The sequence below is a fragment of the Procambarus clarkii genome, chromosome 48 (genome assembly GCF_040958095.1).
Source record: "Procambarus clarkii isolate CNS0578487 chromosome 48, FALCON_Pclarkii_2.0, whole genome shotgun sequence".
NCBI classification, from domain to species: Eukaryota; Metazoa; Arthropoda; class Malacostraca; order Decapoda; family Cambaridae; genus Procambarus; species Procambarus clarkii.
Window position 1 is genome coordinate 35797379 of NC_091197.1, and position 17482 is coordinate 35814860.

Here is a 17482-nt window from a genome sequence, read left to right on the forward strand (position 1 = left end):
AAATACTTTTCCACTCTGGATGCGAAATCTGCGTATTGGGCCATCCCAGTTGCTGAGAAAGATCGAGAAAAGACCGCCTTCTCTGATGGGGTTCATACTTATCAATTCAAGCGGATGCCTTTCGGGTTAAAGACAGCGCCTTCATCATTTCAGAGGGCAATTAATTATATCCTCAGTCCAGTCTTGGGGAGGCACTCGTTAGCGTACCTGGATGATGTGGTTATCTACTCCAGGACGTTTGATCAGCACTTACGAGATTTGACTGAGACGTTGGCATTGTTAGATAAGGCGGGGTTCAAACTTAACGTGAGTAAGTGCACTCTGGCATCTCAGAAATTCAAGTTTCTGGGATTCCAGGTGAGCACAGATGGTATCCGACCTGACCCAGACTCCTGTCGTGCCATTGCTGACATGCCTACACCTAAGACATCAAAGGATGTTCGAAGGTTTCTGGGGGCAGCCGGATATTTCCGTCGCCACATTGAGGGTTTTGCAAGTACAACAGCACCGTTAACTGAGCTCACTAAGAAAAAATGTTAAATTCGTTTGGAAACCTGAGCATGATAACGCTTATGCAAAATTAAAAAGTCAACTCATTACCACCCCAGTCTTGGCAGTACCGGATTTTGATAAGGAGTGGGAAGTACACACTGACGCCAGTGGCATAGCTATTGGTGGGTGCTTAATGCAACGTGATAATGACAATCATCCTCACCCAGTTGCATATTTCAGCAGGAAGGTTAAGGGTCCGGAGGTCCGCTATTCTGCCACGGATAGGGAAGCTTTGGCTGTGGTAGAAAGTGTCAGGTACTTTGAACCGTATCTTTTCCAACGACACTTTGTCATTTATACAGATCACAGGGCGTTGACTCATATTTTTAAGAAAAGAACTAAGTGCCCTCGCATGTCACGTTGGTCTCATGAACTAGCTGCTCACTCATTCCAAATACTTTACAAGCCTGGTCCATCACATGTTGTACCAGATACTTTGAGTAGAAACATTGCTACTATTAACGTAAATCTTAATATTGAAAATATTTCCAGTGAGAAAATGCGAGAATTCCAGATGAACGAACCAAGGTGGAAGGAAATTATTGAACTTTTGGAGGGAGGAAAATATCCGTCGAAGAAACGTAATTTAGCAATTCATGATTTTGAAATGAAGGATGGGGTCTTATTTTATGTAAAGGGACAGCAGGATCGTGCAGTTTTTCAGTTGGTTATCCCAGAGGTGTTGAAGAAGTCGGCGTTGAAACTCGCACATGCGTCTAAGATTGCAGGTCATCCGGGGATTTTTAAAACTCACATGAAAGCCAAGTCACTCTTTTTCTTCCCCGGTATGTTAACAGAGGTCATTAACTTCGTTAAGTCCTGTGGTCACTGTCAAAGGAGGAAAGGTACCCTTAAGGTACAAGCTCCATTGCAAGAATTCCCAGAAATTTTGGAACCTTTAGATCGGGTGGGGGCTGATCTGATTGATCTGCATCACAGTCATTCAGGAAACCGTTACGTATTGGTGTTGGTAGACCACCTGTCCAGGTACACCACACTGATTGCATTGTCTCAGAAGGATTCACGAACTGTTGCAAAGGCGTTCTTAGATAGGTTCGTCACTGTATTCGGTCCCCCTAAAGTGTTAGTTTCTGACCGAGGTCAGGAATTTAATGGGAATATTTTTAGAGAAGTATGTAAAATTATAGAAACCACGTCAGCATTCACGACGGCTTATCACCCTCAGGCTAACGGCATGACAGAACGGACGAACCGGTCAGTTAAAGATATGCTTGCAATTCTTGCAGAGCATGATGCAAATTCGTGGGACGAACAACTCCCCTATGTCCAGTTGGCTCTGAACACTGCCATCCATCGATCCATTAACACCCAACCCCTTTTGCTGTTCACAGGTCATTCATGTAATTTCCCATCAGGTCTGCTTAACAGACATAATATTGTATATGGGGAAGATTACCCATCAGAAGTTTTAAATAAGATGAAAAATGCATGGAGAATTGCAGCCAGGGCTTCCAAGACAGCACGAGACCGCTATGCTCAGCATTATGACAAGAAGGTACGACCTCTTGAGTTGAAAGTCGGGAGTCTTGTGTTGAGAGTTAATGAGGCGGCTCCTGCCAGTCAGAGTAGGAAACTTGCACCTCGATGGCGGGGCCCTTACCGAGTAATTGAAAGAAAAGGTCCGGTTAATTTTGTTATTAAAGGTATTTTTGAAGACCAAGTTGAGAGAACGATTCACATTAATAAATTAAAACCTTATCACGCGAGGGAGGAACTAGAGCTGCCTTCAGCAAGTCTAATTCCTGACCTGTCTAATGATCCAAGTGCTGAGTCAGATGATGAGGATGACCTTCTGTCAGATCTCATCAGTAGTCAAGCTCAATCTTGTCACCCTATGGTAACAAGGTCGCGAGCTGTACAGTAAATTGGTAATGATCTCCCCTAGTCAGGTTTAGTAATTTCATAATAATTATCCTGTAGAAGCACTGGTGTGTATTTACTGAGGTGCATGACTCAGGTAGCATACTTACCTTGCTCTGGGGTTTCCAACTTCCTATACCTCAGAGTAATATCCTTGCTTCCGCCATTTGTTGTTGTATGTCTTTCTCAGGTCTGATGGTACACCAGTTCCAGCCTCCCAGTCACACGTGAACCAAGGATCGAGATCAGCAGGTCTGGGGATGACCCACCTGGCTGATAAGATCGGGGTCTGAGGCACGTTACATAAAGTCCTCCCCCCCTTGTACCCGGTAACTCGTCAATTGGTTATCCGGAAGGGGTGACTGGCGTACAGTCACCCGGCCGACACCTCACGTCACTAACGAGGTTGTCCCAGTCCAGCCATGCTGTCTTCACGGAGCAGAGTCCAGTCACCATCACAACCGTGGGCTAGCTGTCTCAAGGTCACCAACCAAGCCCACCAGCCGCGTAGTCAAGACTGCGGGAAAACCGGAAGTGGAAGACGAGTGGTCTACGAAGAAGAACGCTAATTGCAAGGACTTGTCAGCTCTTATCAAAACCTGTGGTTGCGTCGTCTGTGGAAACCAAGCAGCAACGCGGTGGTCTCAGGTACGAACAGCACTACCCCTACAGAGTGCTTGCGGAATCGCCAGATGAGGTACAATCCTGTACCTCGGCCCAAGTTCAGCTACACGAGGGGTTGCACGAAAGGTGTACCGGCCCAGTAGTACCGGGATAACAAGTAAACGCCGGTAGATGACGTCGCCCAGGAGCTGAGGCAGGGCCCACCTGTCCTGTCACCATGCCATCCTCTTCAACACCACTCGAACCTCACTACCAACGCGAGACATCGTGATACGTCGAAGTTGTGCTCTACTGTGGCAGCCATGGTTAACAACAATCCATCAAGACTGTTTGGGGAGCGATAAGAAGAGGTGAACCCGGGTTCCTGTTAGCGGGGTCCACCTGAGCTGACCGCCGCCAGTTGTCAGCTGTCACTCAAGTCAGGTGCGGGTAGTACTAGACCCCCTGTACTGTCCGTAGTTGACCGGGGCCGGAAATGGAACTTCCAAACGACCAGGATCTTCAAGCAACATGAGGTAGTCGCCGGAATCTACAACAACGAAATGTCAACAGGAACGAACGAGAGAAAATATTTATAGAAAAGTTTCATATACAAATAAACGCTATTAATATAGTAAACTGTGGTAACTCGGAACAGTTCAACTTTTAATTTTCCATCTGATAGTAAGCACCTATACACCTTCGGAAAGTTCTCTGGAACAGTATTAAATGTTGAAAACTAGAACTAGTGAAATAGAGAAATAAATCTAGAAAGTGAACATCTAGAAAATGACCCTGTCTCTAGATAAGTTGTATGAGTGAACTGGTTTGAGAACCATCTAGTAGGGTCTCTAGAAACGTTGATCAGTGGGGAACTTTATCTAGATTTTTCTAGATCCTAGATACTGATGGTTATACATATATTTTTTATAATTTTTTTTTGTGGTTTACTGAACAATAAGGGTGTGGTACACAGTCTGACAAATGTGTTCACCCGCTGTTGTTGTGGACTTGAATATGAACTCTGGGATATTAGGAGTTGAGGAACTTATATCCAGAGTGTTGTTGTTGGTTAAGGGACATGTCTGTGGACATTGAATTTTTTTTTAATAATAAAAATATTTCTGTGTCTTTTCTTTAGATTTTAAGATTGGGATGCGCTGTGGTGGACAGTTGCCACAGGTGTGGAGTGGAACACTAGGTCCCTGAGAGGTAGTGTTCTTCCATGTTGATATAATTTTATAATTTTGTTAATTTTTTTAATGACATTGATTTTTTTTTATTTAATGTTTTGTGTGATGTGTTTGATCTTTATTCCGGGTGGAATACTGGGTTAGCTGAAGGCTATCAGCTGATTTTAGCTAGTTAGTAATTGTTAGGTTGGGATTTCTCCAGTTATTTGTTACTATATCAAGACAGGTATAGGATATTTTGTCTTCCAGGTAGTTGGAAGGGTACGGGGCTGCATCCAAGTGGACAGCCAGGAGTATAGGGACGGTCTCTGTCCTTATGTTTTATGTATTATTACTGTTGTGTTGATAGGTATAAATACATGCTGGGGCGCACCTTTTGGGTGTGCCGTTATTGTTGTTGGAGTATTGGATGGAATTAGTTAGGATTAGATAATTTCTTATGTTTTGAGGCATTGGTTGAAAATAGTGTTGGGTTAAAAATGTTGTTTTTGGAGTTAATGGTTTGGGTAGGGCAGGATTTCTGGATAAGAAAAGTGTGTGTAACTTGCTTTACACACAAATTTCTTAATTTCCGAGGAGGGGGAGTTGTAATGATCTGGGGCTCAGATCATTGGTTCTCCCTTCTCCCCTCTTTTCCCTCCCCTTCTCCCCTCCTTTCCTTCTCCCTCTCCCCTCCTTCCTTCTCCCCTCCCCTTGGCCGTCATTCGTCTCCTCCTCTTCCCCCCCCCCCTGTCGCCCATTTGTCAGGGTCAAGAGGTTGACCTGAGGGTAGGGTGGTCGTGGATACCTTGGCTTCTCCCACTCAACTTCCCCACTCAGATATTTCCCTCTCCACCCCCTCTCATCCCTCTCTGTCCCTCTCAGCAGCGGCCTTCCCCATACCAGGCAGAGTCAAATGTCCCTACTCCTATCTTAGAGGAGACAGGCTTGAACATAAATTATCAGTTTTGTAAACATTGCTCGCAGGTGCCTGGGCTCCATAGACGCGCCTTGTCCCCCTTCTCTTTAGCTGGAGAGAGCTGACTCAATCTTCAGGAATTCATGTAGCTTTCCATGACAGATCAGTGAAGGTGATTGGCCTGAGATAAGGGCCAAGTCCTTATTGGCCCTAGAGAGCCAGACCTCAGGCCTACGTGTTAAATGGTTGGCCATTGCCAAAATAATGGGTGGAGCCCTGGGGCTGTAGTAGATGGTGGGAGGAGTAATCCTTCCCAGCAATAGGTTGGAAAAACTAAATTTCATTAGTGTGTCTTGGGAGTGTATTAGGAACAGGGCCGCAAGCCCGTATCCTCGGGGCTGAGGGCAGCCATCAACATCGTGGCCGTAGTGCGGGTATTTAAGGTATAGTAGCACGCTGAGTTTTGTGTCCTCGGTGAATATCCATTGTGCCTCTAGGGGAATAGAATAGGTGATGTGTTCAAATTGTCTTAATTTACATGTTTCATAAAATAAATTGTATAGCTTGTCCAGTGGTATTCACTTAACTCCCCTTTGATATATTTTGCTTCTTTGTCATTTTTAGGTGTTGTATTGGAAGCCCCCATGTCCTCCTACTATTAATAGATACTAAAGTTGCCCTTGGATTCAAATAAGTAACGTAAATTACACAAACTAATTTTCCAAAATTTATTTCTGAAATTCATATTACCCGGAGTCCCATGGTTACTGATTCCTTGCCTTCCTGGGGGATCGGTGATTGACACATTCAGGTATGGTTGGTCAGGAAGGTGGTGGCAGTGTAAATGTGTTTTGTTATTGTTTTTTTTTACTAATAACCCTTGTCCTTGGTGTATCTTCCTCATTTAATATTCCTCTTACATACGTGGCAGTCCAGTGAGGGGTCATACTGGACTGTAACAGTGTTAAGCTGGGGTATTGAGTGAAGAGACAGAGATGTACAACAGAGAGCGTATATTACGATCACGAGAGATAACAAGATAACAGGATTAATACTGGGGAACATCGGGTTATTACAATAGAGGCCGCGGTTATTACGACAGAGGGAAGCGGTCATTACAGGACCATGGTGTGTTGTGATATTACCATCCTGGTCCATGGTGTGTTGTGATATTACCATACTGGTCCATGGTGTGTTGTGATATTACCATACTGGACCATGGTGTGTTGTGATATTACCATACTGGTCCATGGTGTGTTGTGATATTACCATACTGGTCCATGGTGTGTTGTGATATTACCATACTGGTCCATGGTGTGTTGTGATATTACCATACTGGTCCATGGTGTGTTGTGATATTACCATACTGGTCCATGGTGTGTTGTGATATTACCATACTGGACCATGGTGTGTTGTGATATTACCATACTGGACCATGGTGTGTTGTGATATTACCATACTGGTCCATGGTGTGTTGTGATATTACCATACTGGTCCATAGTGTGTTGTGATATTACCATACTGGACCATGGTGTGTTGTGATATTACCATACTGGTCCATAGTGTGTTGTGATATTACTATACTGGTCCATGGTGTGTTGTGATATTACCATACTGGACCATGGTTTGTTGTGATATTACCATACTGGTCCATAGTGTGTTGTGATATTACCATACTGGTCATACAAATACAGGTTTGGATAACTTTTAGGTTATCCAAACCTGTATTTGTATGTTCTCTCCATGTTCTTAACATATCCTCCCAAATGTCCATTCCATATTTTTCACCTGTTTCTCCATATTTTCCATTTTCTACCAATGTTCACAGCATGTTCTCTGTATTCTCCATTATCTACCAATGTTCACAGCATGTTCTCTGTATTCTCCATTATCTACTAATGTTCACAGCATGTTCTCTGTATTCTCCATTATCTACCAATGTTCACAGCATGTTCTCTGTATTCTCCATTATCTACCAATGTTCACAGCATGTTCTCTGTATTCTCCATTATCTACTAATGTTCACAGCATGTTCTCTGTATTCTCCATTATCTACCAATGTTCACAGCATGTTCTCTGTATTCTCCATTATCTACCAATGTTCACAGCATGTTCTCTGTATTCGCCATTTTCTACCAATGTTCACAGCATGTTCTCTGTATTCTCCATTATCTACCAATGTTCACAGCATGTTCTCTGTATTCTCCATTATCTACCAATGTTCACAGCATGTTCTCTGTATTCTCCATTATCTACCAATGTTCACAGCATGTTCTCTGTATTCTCCATTATCTACCAATGTTCACAGCATGTTCTCCGTATTCTCCATTATCTACCAATGTTCACAGCATGTTCTCTGTATTCTCCATTCTCTACCAATGTTCACAGCATGTTCTCTGCCAGTTCAAATCATATTTTTGCATTCTCTTTCATGTTTTCTATGTTCTTTGTCATATTCTCAATGTTCTCAGCAAGTTGTTCACTGGGTTCATGTCATTCTCATTCATGTTCTCTGTGTACTTTCTCATGTTCCCCGTATGTTCACTGTGTCCACCGCATTCTCTTACATGATCTTTAAAATCAAATATACAATTATTTCTTCCATTCAGTAACTAGTTCTTTGTCAAATACTATCAACAGCAACATTACTAATTCTTAACAAGTTAATACAAAGTAACTTTGTAGTAACTCATCACCTTTATTTTCAAAAACTATGTCCATGTATTTTTGCTTAACAATTTATTATTTGTTACCAGCACTGTTTGTAAACAAATCTTCACTTTATACAGTAACAAATTTACCAAGATAAACTTGTTCTTTTTAACTAAAAGTTTTCGTCAGTCACCAAAAAAATAATCACATTCGTCATTTCTTAACTAAATTATTCGTCAATCAACTAAAAATAGTCACATTCATCATCTTGTCGCTTCTTAACTAAACTTATTCGTCAATCAACTAAAAATAGTCAATATTAGTTTCGTTCAACACTGTTCTTAACTAAAATAACCTTTCTCTTAGCTAAAAAAAAGTCAGAAGAAACTTTCCAACACTGATCATAATTTCTTTATCCATCGTCATTCAACTAACAATAGCCACGTTCATCATTTCTTAACTAAAATTATTCATCAATCTACTAAAAATAGACAAATACATCGTCTTTACATTCTTTCTTAACTAAAATAACTCTTCCCCTTAACTAAAAATAGTCAAATGTAACTTCTTTAAACACTTTTGTAACTAACAATATACTTCATGGAGTAAGAAAAATAGTCAAAGACACACTTCGAGACATCAATAACAAGCTCAAAGACTCAAGTGCCTCAAAGGCATTCTTTAAACATCTTCGTTAATCACAGTTATTCTCTAACACATCTTCGTTCATCAAAGTTGTTCTCTAATACATCTCATCAAAATTAATTTCTAAGTCACCTTAGCTCATCAAAGAAACTTTCTAAGACATCTTCGTTCATCAAAGTTATTCTCTAAGACATCAAAAACTATTCTCAGACCCATCAAAGGTATTCTCAGAGACATCAAATATAATCTCAAAGATATTAATGTTATCCTCTAAGTCGGAGGGGAACCCCCAGAAATGGAAAGAGTTTCTTTCACCCTGTTGCCCCTGTTTATCTAGCAGTAAATAGGTACCTGGGAGTTAAAAAGCTGCTTCCTGGGGGTGTGTAACAAAAAGCAGGCCTGGTCGAGGACCGGGCCGCAGTGACGATAAGTCCAGAAATCATGTCATGATAACTTCAAGAAGATAAGTTAGGAACTTCCCTCACAACCTGAGGGAGTTTACTTAATAATATCTTAATCAAAATTAATCAATTGGTTCAAATTAGTTTTGAACCACAAAACTCACACCTCATTGTGTGGCGATGGCGCAAACTGGCAATGGTGATTAACCATTGTAATGGTGATTAACCATTGTAATGGTGATTAACCATTGTAATGGTGATTAACCATTGTAATGGTGATTAACCATTGTAATGGTGATTAACCATTGTAATGGTGATTAACCATTACAATGGTGATTAACCATTGTAATGGTGATTAACCATTGTAATGGTGATTAACCATTGTAATGGTGATTAACCATTGTAATGGTGATTAACCATTGTAATGGTGATTAACCATTGTAATGGTGATTAACCATTACAATGGTGATTAACCATTACAATGGTGATTAACCACTGTAATGGTGATTAACCATTGTAATGGTGATTAACCATTGTAATGGTGATTAACCATTGTAATGGTGATTAACCATTACAATGGTGATTAACCATTGTAATGGTGATTAACCATTGTAATGGTGATTAACCATTGTAATGGTGATTAACCATTGTAATGGTGATTAACCATTGTAATGGTGATTAACCATTGTAATGGTGATTAACCATTACAATGGTGATTAACCATTGTAGATTACCCATTGTAATGGTTAATTAATATAATATATTATTAATATATAATATTATTATATTATATAATATTAATATAAGGTTATAAGGGTAATTAATATAATATAGAGTTTCCTGGTAATCGTCACTGGACACGGCTCTGTCATGTGAGGTGGAGCTCCTAGGTCAGGCTTTATGGTCACTGGACACGGCTCTGTCATGTGAGGTGGAGCTCCTAGGTCAGGCTTTATGGTCACTGGACACGGCTCTGTCATGTGAGGTGGAGCTCCTAGGTCAGGCTTTATGGTCACTGGACACGGCTCTGTCATGTGAGGTGGAGCTCCTAGGTCAGGCTTTATGGTCACTGGACACGGCTCTGTCATGTGAGGTGGAGCTCCTAGGTCAGGCTTTATGGTCACTGGACACGGCTCTGTCATGTGAGGTGGAGCTCCTAGGTCAGGCTTTATGGTCACTGGACACGGCTCTCTCATGTGAGGTGGAGCTCCTAGGTCAGGCTTTATGGTCACTGGACACGGCTCTGTCATGTGAGGTGGAGCTCCTAGGTCAGGCTTTATGGTCACTGGACACGGCTCTGTCATGTGAGGTGGAGCTCCTAGGTCAGGCTTTATGGTCACTGGACACGGCTCTCTCATGTGAGGTGGAGCTCCTAGGTCAGGCTTTATGGTCACTGGACACGGCTCTCTCATGTGAGGTGGAGCTCCTAGGTCAAGCTTTATGGTCACTGGACACGGCTCTGTCATGTGAGGTGGAGCTCCTAGGTCAGGCTTTATGGTCACTGGACACGGCTCTGTCATGTGAGGTGGAGCTCCTAGGTCAGGCTTTATGGTCACTGGACACGGCTCTGTCATGTGAGGTGGAGCTCCTAGGTCAGGCTTTATGGTCACTGGACACGGCTCTCTCATGTGAGGTGGAGCTCCTAGGTCAGGCTTTATGGTCACTGGACACGGCTCTCTCATGTGAGGTGGAGCTCCTAGGTCAGGCTTTATGGTCACTGGACACGGCTCTCTCATGTGAGGTGGAGCTCCTAGGTCAGGCTTTATGGTCACTGGACACGGCTCTGTCATGTGAGGTGGGGCTCCTAGGTCAGGCTTTATGGTCACTGGACACGGCTCTGTCATGTGAGGTGGAGCTCCTAGGTCAGGCTTTATGGCCTCGTGGTATACCCCGTGTTGCATGGGGTATACCTCGTGTTGCACGAGGTATACCCCGTGTTGCATGGGGTATACCCCGTGTTGCACGAGGTATACTCCGTGTTGCATGGGGGTATACCTCGTGTTGCATGGGGTATACCCCGTGTTGCACGAGGTATACCCCGTGTTGCATGGGGTATACCCCGTGTTGCACGAGGTATACCCCGTGTTGCATGGGGTATACCCCGTGTTGCATGGGGTATACCCCGTGTTGCATGGGGTATACCCCGTGTTGCATGGGTTATACCCCGTGTTGCATGGGGTATACCCCGTGTTGCACATGGTATACCTCGTGTTGCACGAGGTATACATTGGGAATTACATAATACAAACATATGATCAGCAATATGACCATACAACACTAAACTGGTACAAGCCGGTAGCTCTCCACTATCATATCCTGGCTTCACCAACTGTCCATATCAAGTGGCTGCACAACTCTTGGCTTACCACTTACTACTCTTTCACTGCTTGGAGCTGAGATACCTCAAACATCTACATAAGTATCCCACAACAAAAGAATATATTAATCTCTCACTTTACACTGCGTCTTACATGCCAATAACCATTCAAGCACTTGCCCTTATACAATCATGTGTCCACAATGAACCTCTGTTCTGCTCCTAGAAGCTCCTTAATCATTGCCTATATCTGGATCCTCCAAAATATCAGGAAAGGCACTTGTGCAGTTCTCCCAATCTGCTGCACTCCTCACTATGGAGTTCTGCTCTACCACAGAGTTCAGCACACACTTCTTCTCCAGCCTCGAAGTTCCTCCATTAACTTCTTCTCCAACCTCAATGTTCCTTCATGTACTTCTTCCCAGACACACCGCGCCCTCCAACAGTGTAGGGTACTCCCCCATCCTCGACGAGTCCAAGCTGGGAACATGTCTTGACATGCCAATAACCATTCAAGCACTTCCCCTTATAAATACTAACTTAACTTACCTAACCTAACCTAACCTACCTAACCTTACTAACTTAAGTAGTAAGTCATAAGGTTAACTTTCCTAACCTTACTCACTTACATAATGTAACCTATCCTAACCTAACCTTACTAACTTAACTTTACTTACATATCCTAATGTAACTTGACTTACCTGTACTAGCCTATTCTAATGTAACTTAGTTAAACTTACCTATCCTGACAGTACCCAACTTACATAACTTAGCCAACTTAACTGAACTTAGCCTACCTTAATTAACATAACTTACACAACTTAACTTTGCTTACCTAACCTAACTCCCTCTCCTACATAATGTAACTTAACCTAAGAATCATCTTATTCTCTCTGAAACATAATTTTTTCATTTATTTTCCCAGAAATTCATACAACTCTGACAAAAACACGAGCAACCTTACACAAACTTTATCAATAATCCTTTATATACAACCTCTCCCACCACCACCACCACCACCTCTCCCACCCCCACCACCACCACCTCTCTCCCCACCACCACCTCTCTCCCCACCACCACCACCTCTCTCCCAACACCAACTCTCTCCCCACCACCACTACTGAGAGGTGGGAGAGGTGGTGGTGGTGATGGAAGCCAGATGTGGACACACCCAGGCACCATGCTGGGAGGCCAGATGTGGACACACCCCAGGCACCTTGCTGGGAGGCCAGATGTGGACACACCCCAGGCACCATGCTGGGAGGCCAGATGTGGACACACCCCAGGCACCATGCTGGGAGGCCAGATGTGGACACACCCCAGGCACCATGCTGGGAGGCCAGATGTGGACACACCCAGGCACCATGCTGGGAGGCCAGATGTGGACACACCCCAGGCACCATGCTGGGAGGCCAGATGTGGACACACCCCAGGCACCATGCTGGGAGGCCAGATGTGGACACACACAGGCTCCATGCTGGGAGGCCAGATGTGGACACACCCCAGGCGCCATGCTGGGAGGCCAGATGTGGACACACCCCAGGCACCATGCTGGGAGGCCAGATGTGGACACACCCAGGCTCCATGCAGGGAGGCCAGATGTGGACACACCCCAGGCACCATGCTGGGAGGCCAGATGTGGACACACCCCAGGCACCATGCTGGGAGGCCAGATGTGGACACACCCAGGCACCATGCTGGGAGGCCAGATGTGGACACACCCAGGCTCCATGCTGGGAGGCCAGATGTGGACACACCCAGGCACCATGCTGGGAGGCCAGATGTGGACACACCCCAGGCTCCATGCTGGGAGGCCAGATGTGGACACACCCCAGGCACCATGCTGGGAGGCCAGATGTGGACACACCCAGCCACCATGCTGGGAGGCCAGATGTGGACACACCCAGGCTCCATGCTGGGAGGCCAGATGTGGACACACCCAGGCTCCATGCAGGGAGGCCAGATGTGGACACACCCCAGGCACCATGCTGGGAGGCCAGATGTGGACACACCCCAGGCTCCATGCAGGGAGGCCAGATGTGGACACACCCCAGGCACCATGCTGGGAGGCCAGACGTGGACACACCCAGGCACCATGCTGGGAGGCCAGATGTGGACACACCCCAGGCACCATGCTGGGAGGCCAGATGTGGACACACCCAGGCTCCATGCTGGGAGGCCAGATGTGGACACACCCAGGCACCATGCTGGGAGGCCAGATGTGGACACACCCAGGCTCCATGCTGGGAGGCCAGATGTGGACACACCCAGGCACCATGCTGGGAGGCCAGATGCCAGATGTGGTTCTTCTTCCACTCTACCAATTACCGTTGGAGTGCCACAGGGCAGCATCTTAGGACCTCTTCTATTTCTTATATATATAAACGATCTGCCTAATGTCTCTAATATTCTCAAACCTATATTGTTTGCTGACGATACTACCCTTATCTACTCAAACCTTAACCCACATACACTAAATAATGTTGTGAATAATGAATTAAAAAAAAGTCCACTTATGGATGTCAACGAACAAACTAACATTAAACATCGAAAAGACTTACTACATCTTATTTGGAAGCAAATCATCAAATGCAATTCAGCTACAGATAGACAACATTAACATCAGTAATAAAAATTATGGCAAGTTTCTTGGCCTATTCCTAGACAAGAGACTCAACTTCAGCACCCACATTCAACACATAACTAAGAAAGTCTCTAAGACAGTTGGTATACTCTCCAAAATCAGATATTATGTTCCTAACTCTGCTCTCCTCTCACTATATTATGCACTAATATACCCCTATCTTAATTATGGTATCTGTGCATGGGGGTCTACCACTGCAAACCACCTTAAGCCCATCATCACACAGCAAAAATCTGCTATCAGAATTATAACTAACTCTGCTTTCAGACAACACTCAGCTCCCTTGTTTAAATCCCTAAACTTGCTAAATATTAACTCCCTCCACACATTCTCTTGTGTCAACTACATTTACAAAACCCTGTTCTTAAATGCAAACCATGCTCTGAAACTCTCCCTGGACAGATGTAATAGGACCCATTATCACCACACCAGAAATATATATCTCTTTGATATCCCCAGGGACAAACTTAATCTGTGTAAACACTCTATGCAAATTAAGGGACCTAGTCTATGGAACTCACTCCCTAGTGAATTGAAAAACTGTAAAACTTTTGCCTTATTTAAAAGCAAAACCAAAAAGTACCTAATTCATCTTCTTAGTTTCCTACACTGAGCTTTAAATTTGCTCTGTACCTAGTGTTACCCAATCTCCTAATTTTTATGTAATATCAAACAACCTTATCATTGTGTTCATTGCTGTCTTCTTTTATGTGCTAGCCATATGCTGTATTGTGACTACCAATTTTTGTCAACTACCATTTTAAGCTGTCATTGCAATCAATCTTATATTGTTTCTGCTGTATTGTGCCTACCAATTTGTTGTCAACTACCATTTTAAGCTGTCATTGCAATCAATCTTAGCTACCTATGTGCTTTAATATACTGTACCTACAATTTTTTCAAATCTTTTTTTTTTCATTTCATGTAATCTGTTATCATTTTTTGTCTATAAATTTTGCAAGTATTTACCTCCTTAAAGTTTTCTTAGATTAAGGACCTGCCCGAAACGCTGCGCGTGCTAGTGGCTTTACAAGACTGTAATTACCATATTTGTATCCTCACATTCCTTATGTACATTCTTGTATATGCATAAATAAATAAATAAATAAATGTGGACACACCCAGGCACCATGCTGGGAGGCCAGATGTGGCCACACCCCAGGCACCATGCTGGGAGGCCAGATGTGGACACACCCCAGGCACCATGCTGGGAGGCCAGATGTGGACACACCCAGGCACCATGCAGGGAGGCCAGATGTGGACACACCCAGGCACCATGCTGGGAGGCCAGATGTGGACACACCCCAGGCACCATGCAGGGAGGCCAGATGTGGACACACCCCAGGCACCATGCTGGGAGGCCAGATGTGGACACACCCAGGCTCCATGCTGGGAGGCCAGATGTGAACACACCCCAGGCACCATGCTGGGAGGCCAGATGTGGACACACCCAGGCACCATGCTGGGAGGCCAGATGTGGACACACTCAGGCACCATGCTGGGAGGCCAGATGTGGACACAACTCAGGCACCATGCTGGGAGGCCAGATGTGGACACACCCCAGGCACCATGCTGGGAGGCCAGATGTGGACACACCCCAGGCACCATGCTGGGAGGCCAGATGTGGACACACCCCAGGCACCGTGCTGGGAGGCCAGATGTGGACACACCCAGTGTGGGAACCGACCTGTGAGATTTATATTTATTTAATTTATATGAATTTATATTTACGTTAATTTATATACTTCGATAGCAATTTGTATAATGATAAGTGGACTGTATTTCTGCAATAATCTCAATCTCACAAATCGATCCTCTACACATTAGGGGGGGTTTATATTTATATATATGCAGCCAATCAAACTACAGTATTAACTACATACATTGAAAAGGTTCCTTATCTTATAGTACAGCAGGTTAGTCCACCAGGTATAACTAGGGTGTAGACAACAAATTATCCTCTTTGAGGTAGCTTCCATCACCCAGTAACTGGTGCACAAAATCTTGCTTCCTCGTCTTGACCTGTCAAAAGTGCGCTAGCTGTAAAGCCAGATTCTATATATGACAAGCTATATCAGAGAAAACTGTACATGGAACATTGAAGACCTGGCTTAATTACCTTTAGTTTGAGGCTTCCACGTGCTCTAACCGGGTCACCCTATATAATGACATTAATGGCCATAAATGAAGATACATGGGTTTCGGAAAGAACACTTAACTTGAATTTGTTGACAGCGTGTTGAAAATGGTACACCCTTGGTTTCCATAACACTACGTCCAAGTAAAATTAACAGGAGCCGAATTTGCTCCCGTGTGAGCCTCTGGTCTCGTATAAACAATGGCTGCCCTCCTTCCTCCTGACGCCTGGCTTACATTGTCCAGATGACGGAAAGTGATAGAAGGGTCACATTTACTCTACTTTAATATTGATAATTAAGTTAATTTATATGAGATGTTTTATGATGGTAAAGTCCAAAGACTAATGTATTTAAGAATAATTCTCACCATAATAGGTGGAGAATATAATAGTATGTGGTGATGATATCCCGATTTCTTTAGACGGTAATTCCACTACAAGTTACGTTTTCTATGGGTAACTTGTTTATAGAATACAGCTATTATCTGTATGATATATTAAATGGTGTCGGATTTTCCGACATAATTCCCCAGGGGCTGCTCACGGGTCGAAGTCCTATTAGAACAGACGAACACCGATACTCCTCCTTCGAATTATTTAATTAATTTGATGTTAGTAGTTAGTAATCACACATTTGTGTGTCTGTTCGTACAGGACGGATGTCCCGTACTAGAGTTGCAGGGTTTAGAAGTCTAATGCGATTTCATTTCCCTGTTAACTCTTGAAAGGCTAATATTCAAGCCTTATTACATATTATTTAACCCAGAAGACTGGATGTGATCAAGTACTACAGTCAAGTATGATTCAGGGACTGCAGTGAGATCAGTGACATTAGATATAACTTGAAGTTTCTTCAGGTAACTAGTCACTGATATATAAACACTGATGCCCATGGAATACATCTTGATTAAATAATAAATGTATCAAATCAGTCATCATATTTACTGGGGTTTAATTTAATTAATTGATTCAGAGGATTGAATAGCTCATCATTAAAGTAAAGTATGGTTCTGAGACTGCAGTGGGTTCAGTGACATTGGTCGCAGTGACTTGTAGCTGTTTTAGGCTACTGTTCACTGATTTGCCACTGAGGCCTCATGAACTCATCTTCAGCTTCAAATGATGATACTAACATCAACCTCTGTTGGTATAGTCAGCTGTAATCTCCTTAGTATAATGCTACTGGAGAAATATAATCAGCTGACAAATTTAGATTTCTACTGGTATTGTTTATCTGCAGGCATAGGTCTCCTCAGGCTTGATACTGGGCCTGAGAGTAATTTACCTCCTGCAGAGTTTAATATGGTTATACCCTGATATTTAGTAGGGCTACCGATGAATCGATGACAATAGTCTGTCCCTACAAGGAGACCGAAGTCGGTGAGGTGATCAGACTTAATATTATCTGCCAATTTTATTCCTCTATTTCTCAGGAATTTGGCTGTTGCTCTCAGACCTTGAACTTGTAGGTCTACTGGTATTTTGTCCACCACAATGGCTTGTACTCGACAGACGTACCTGCCTAAACGTACTGATGGTTGTACCACCTGGTAGACTTG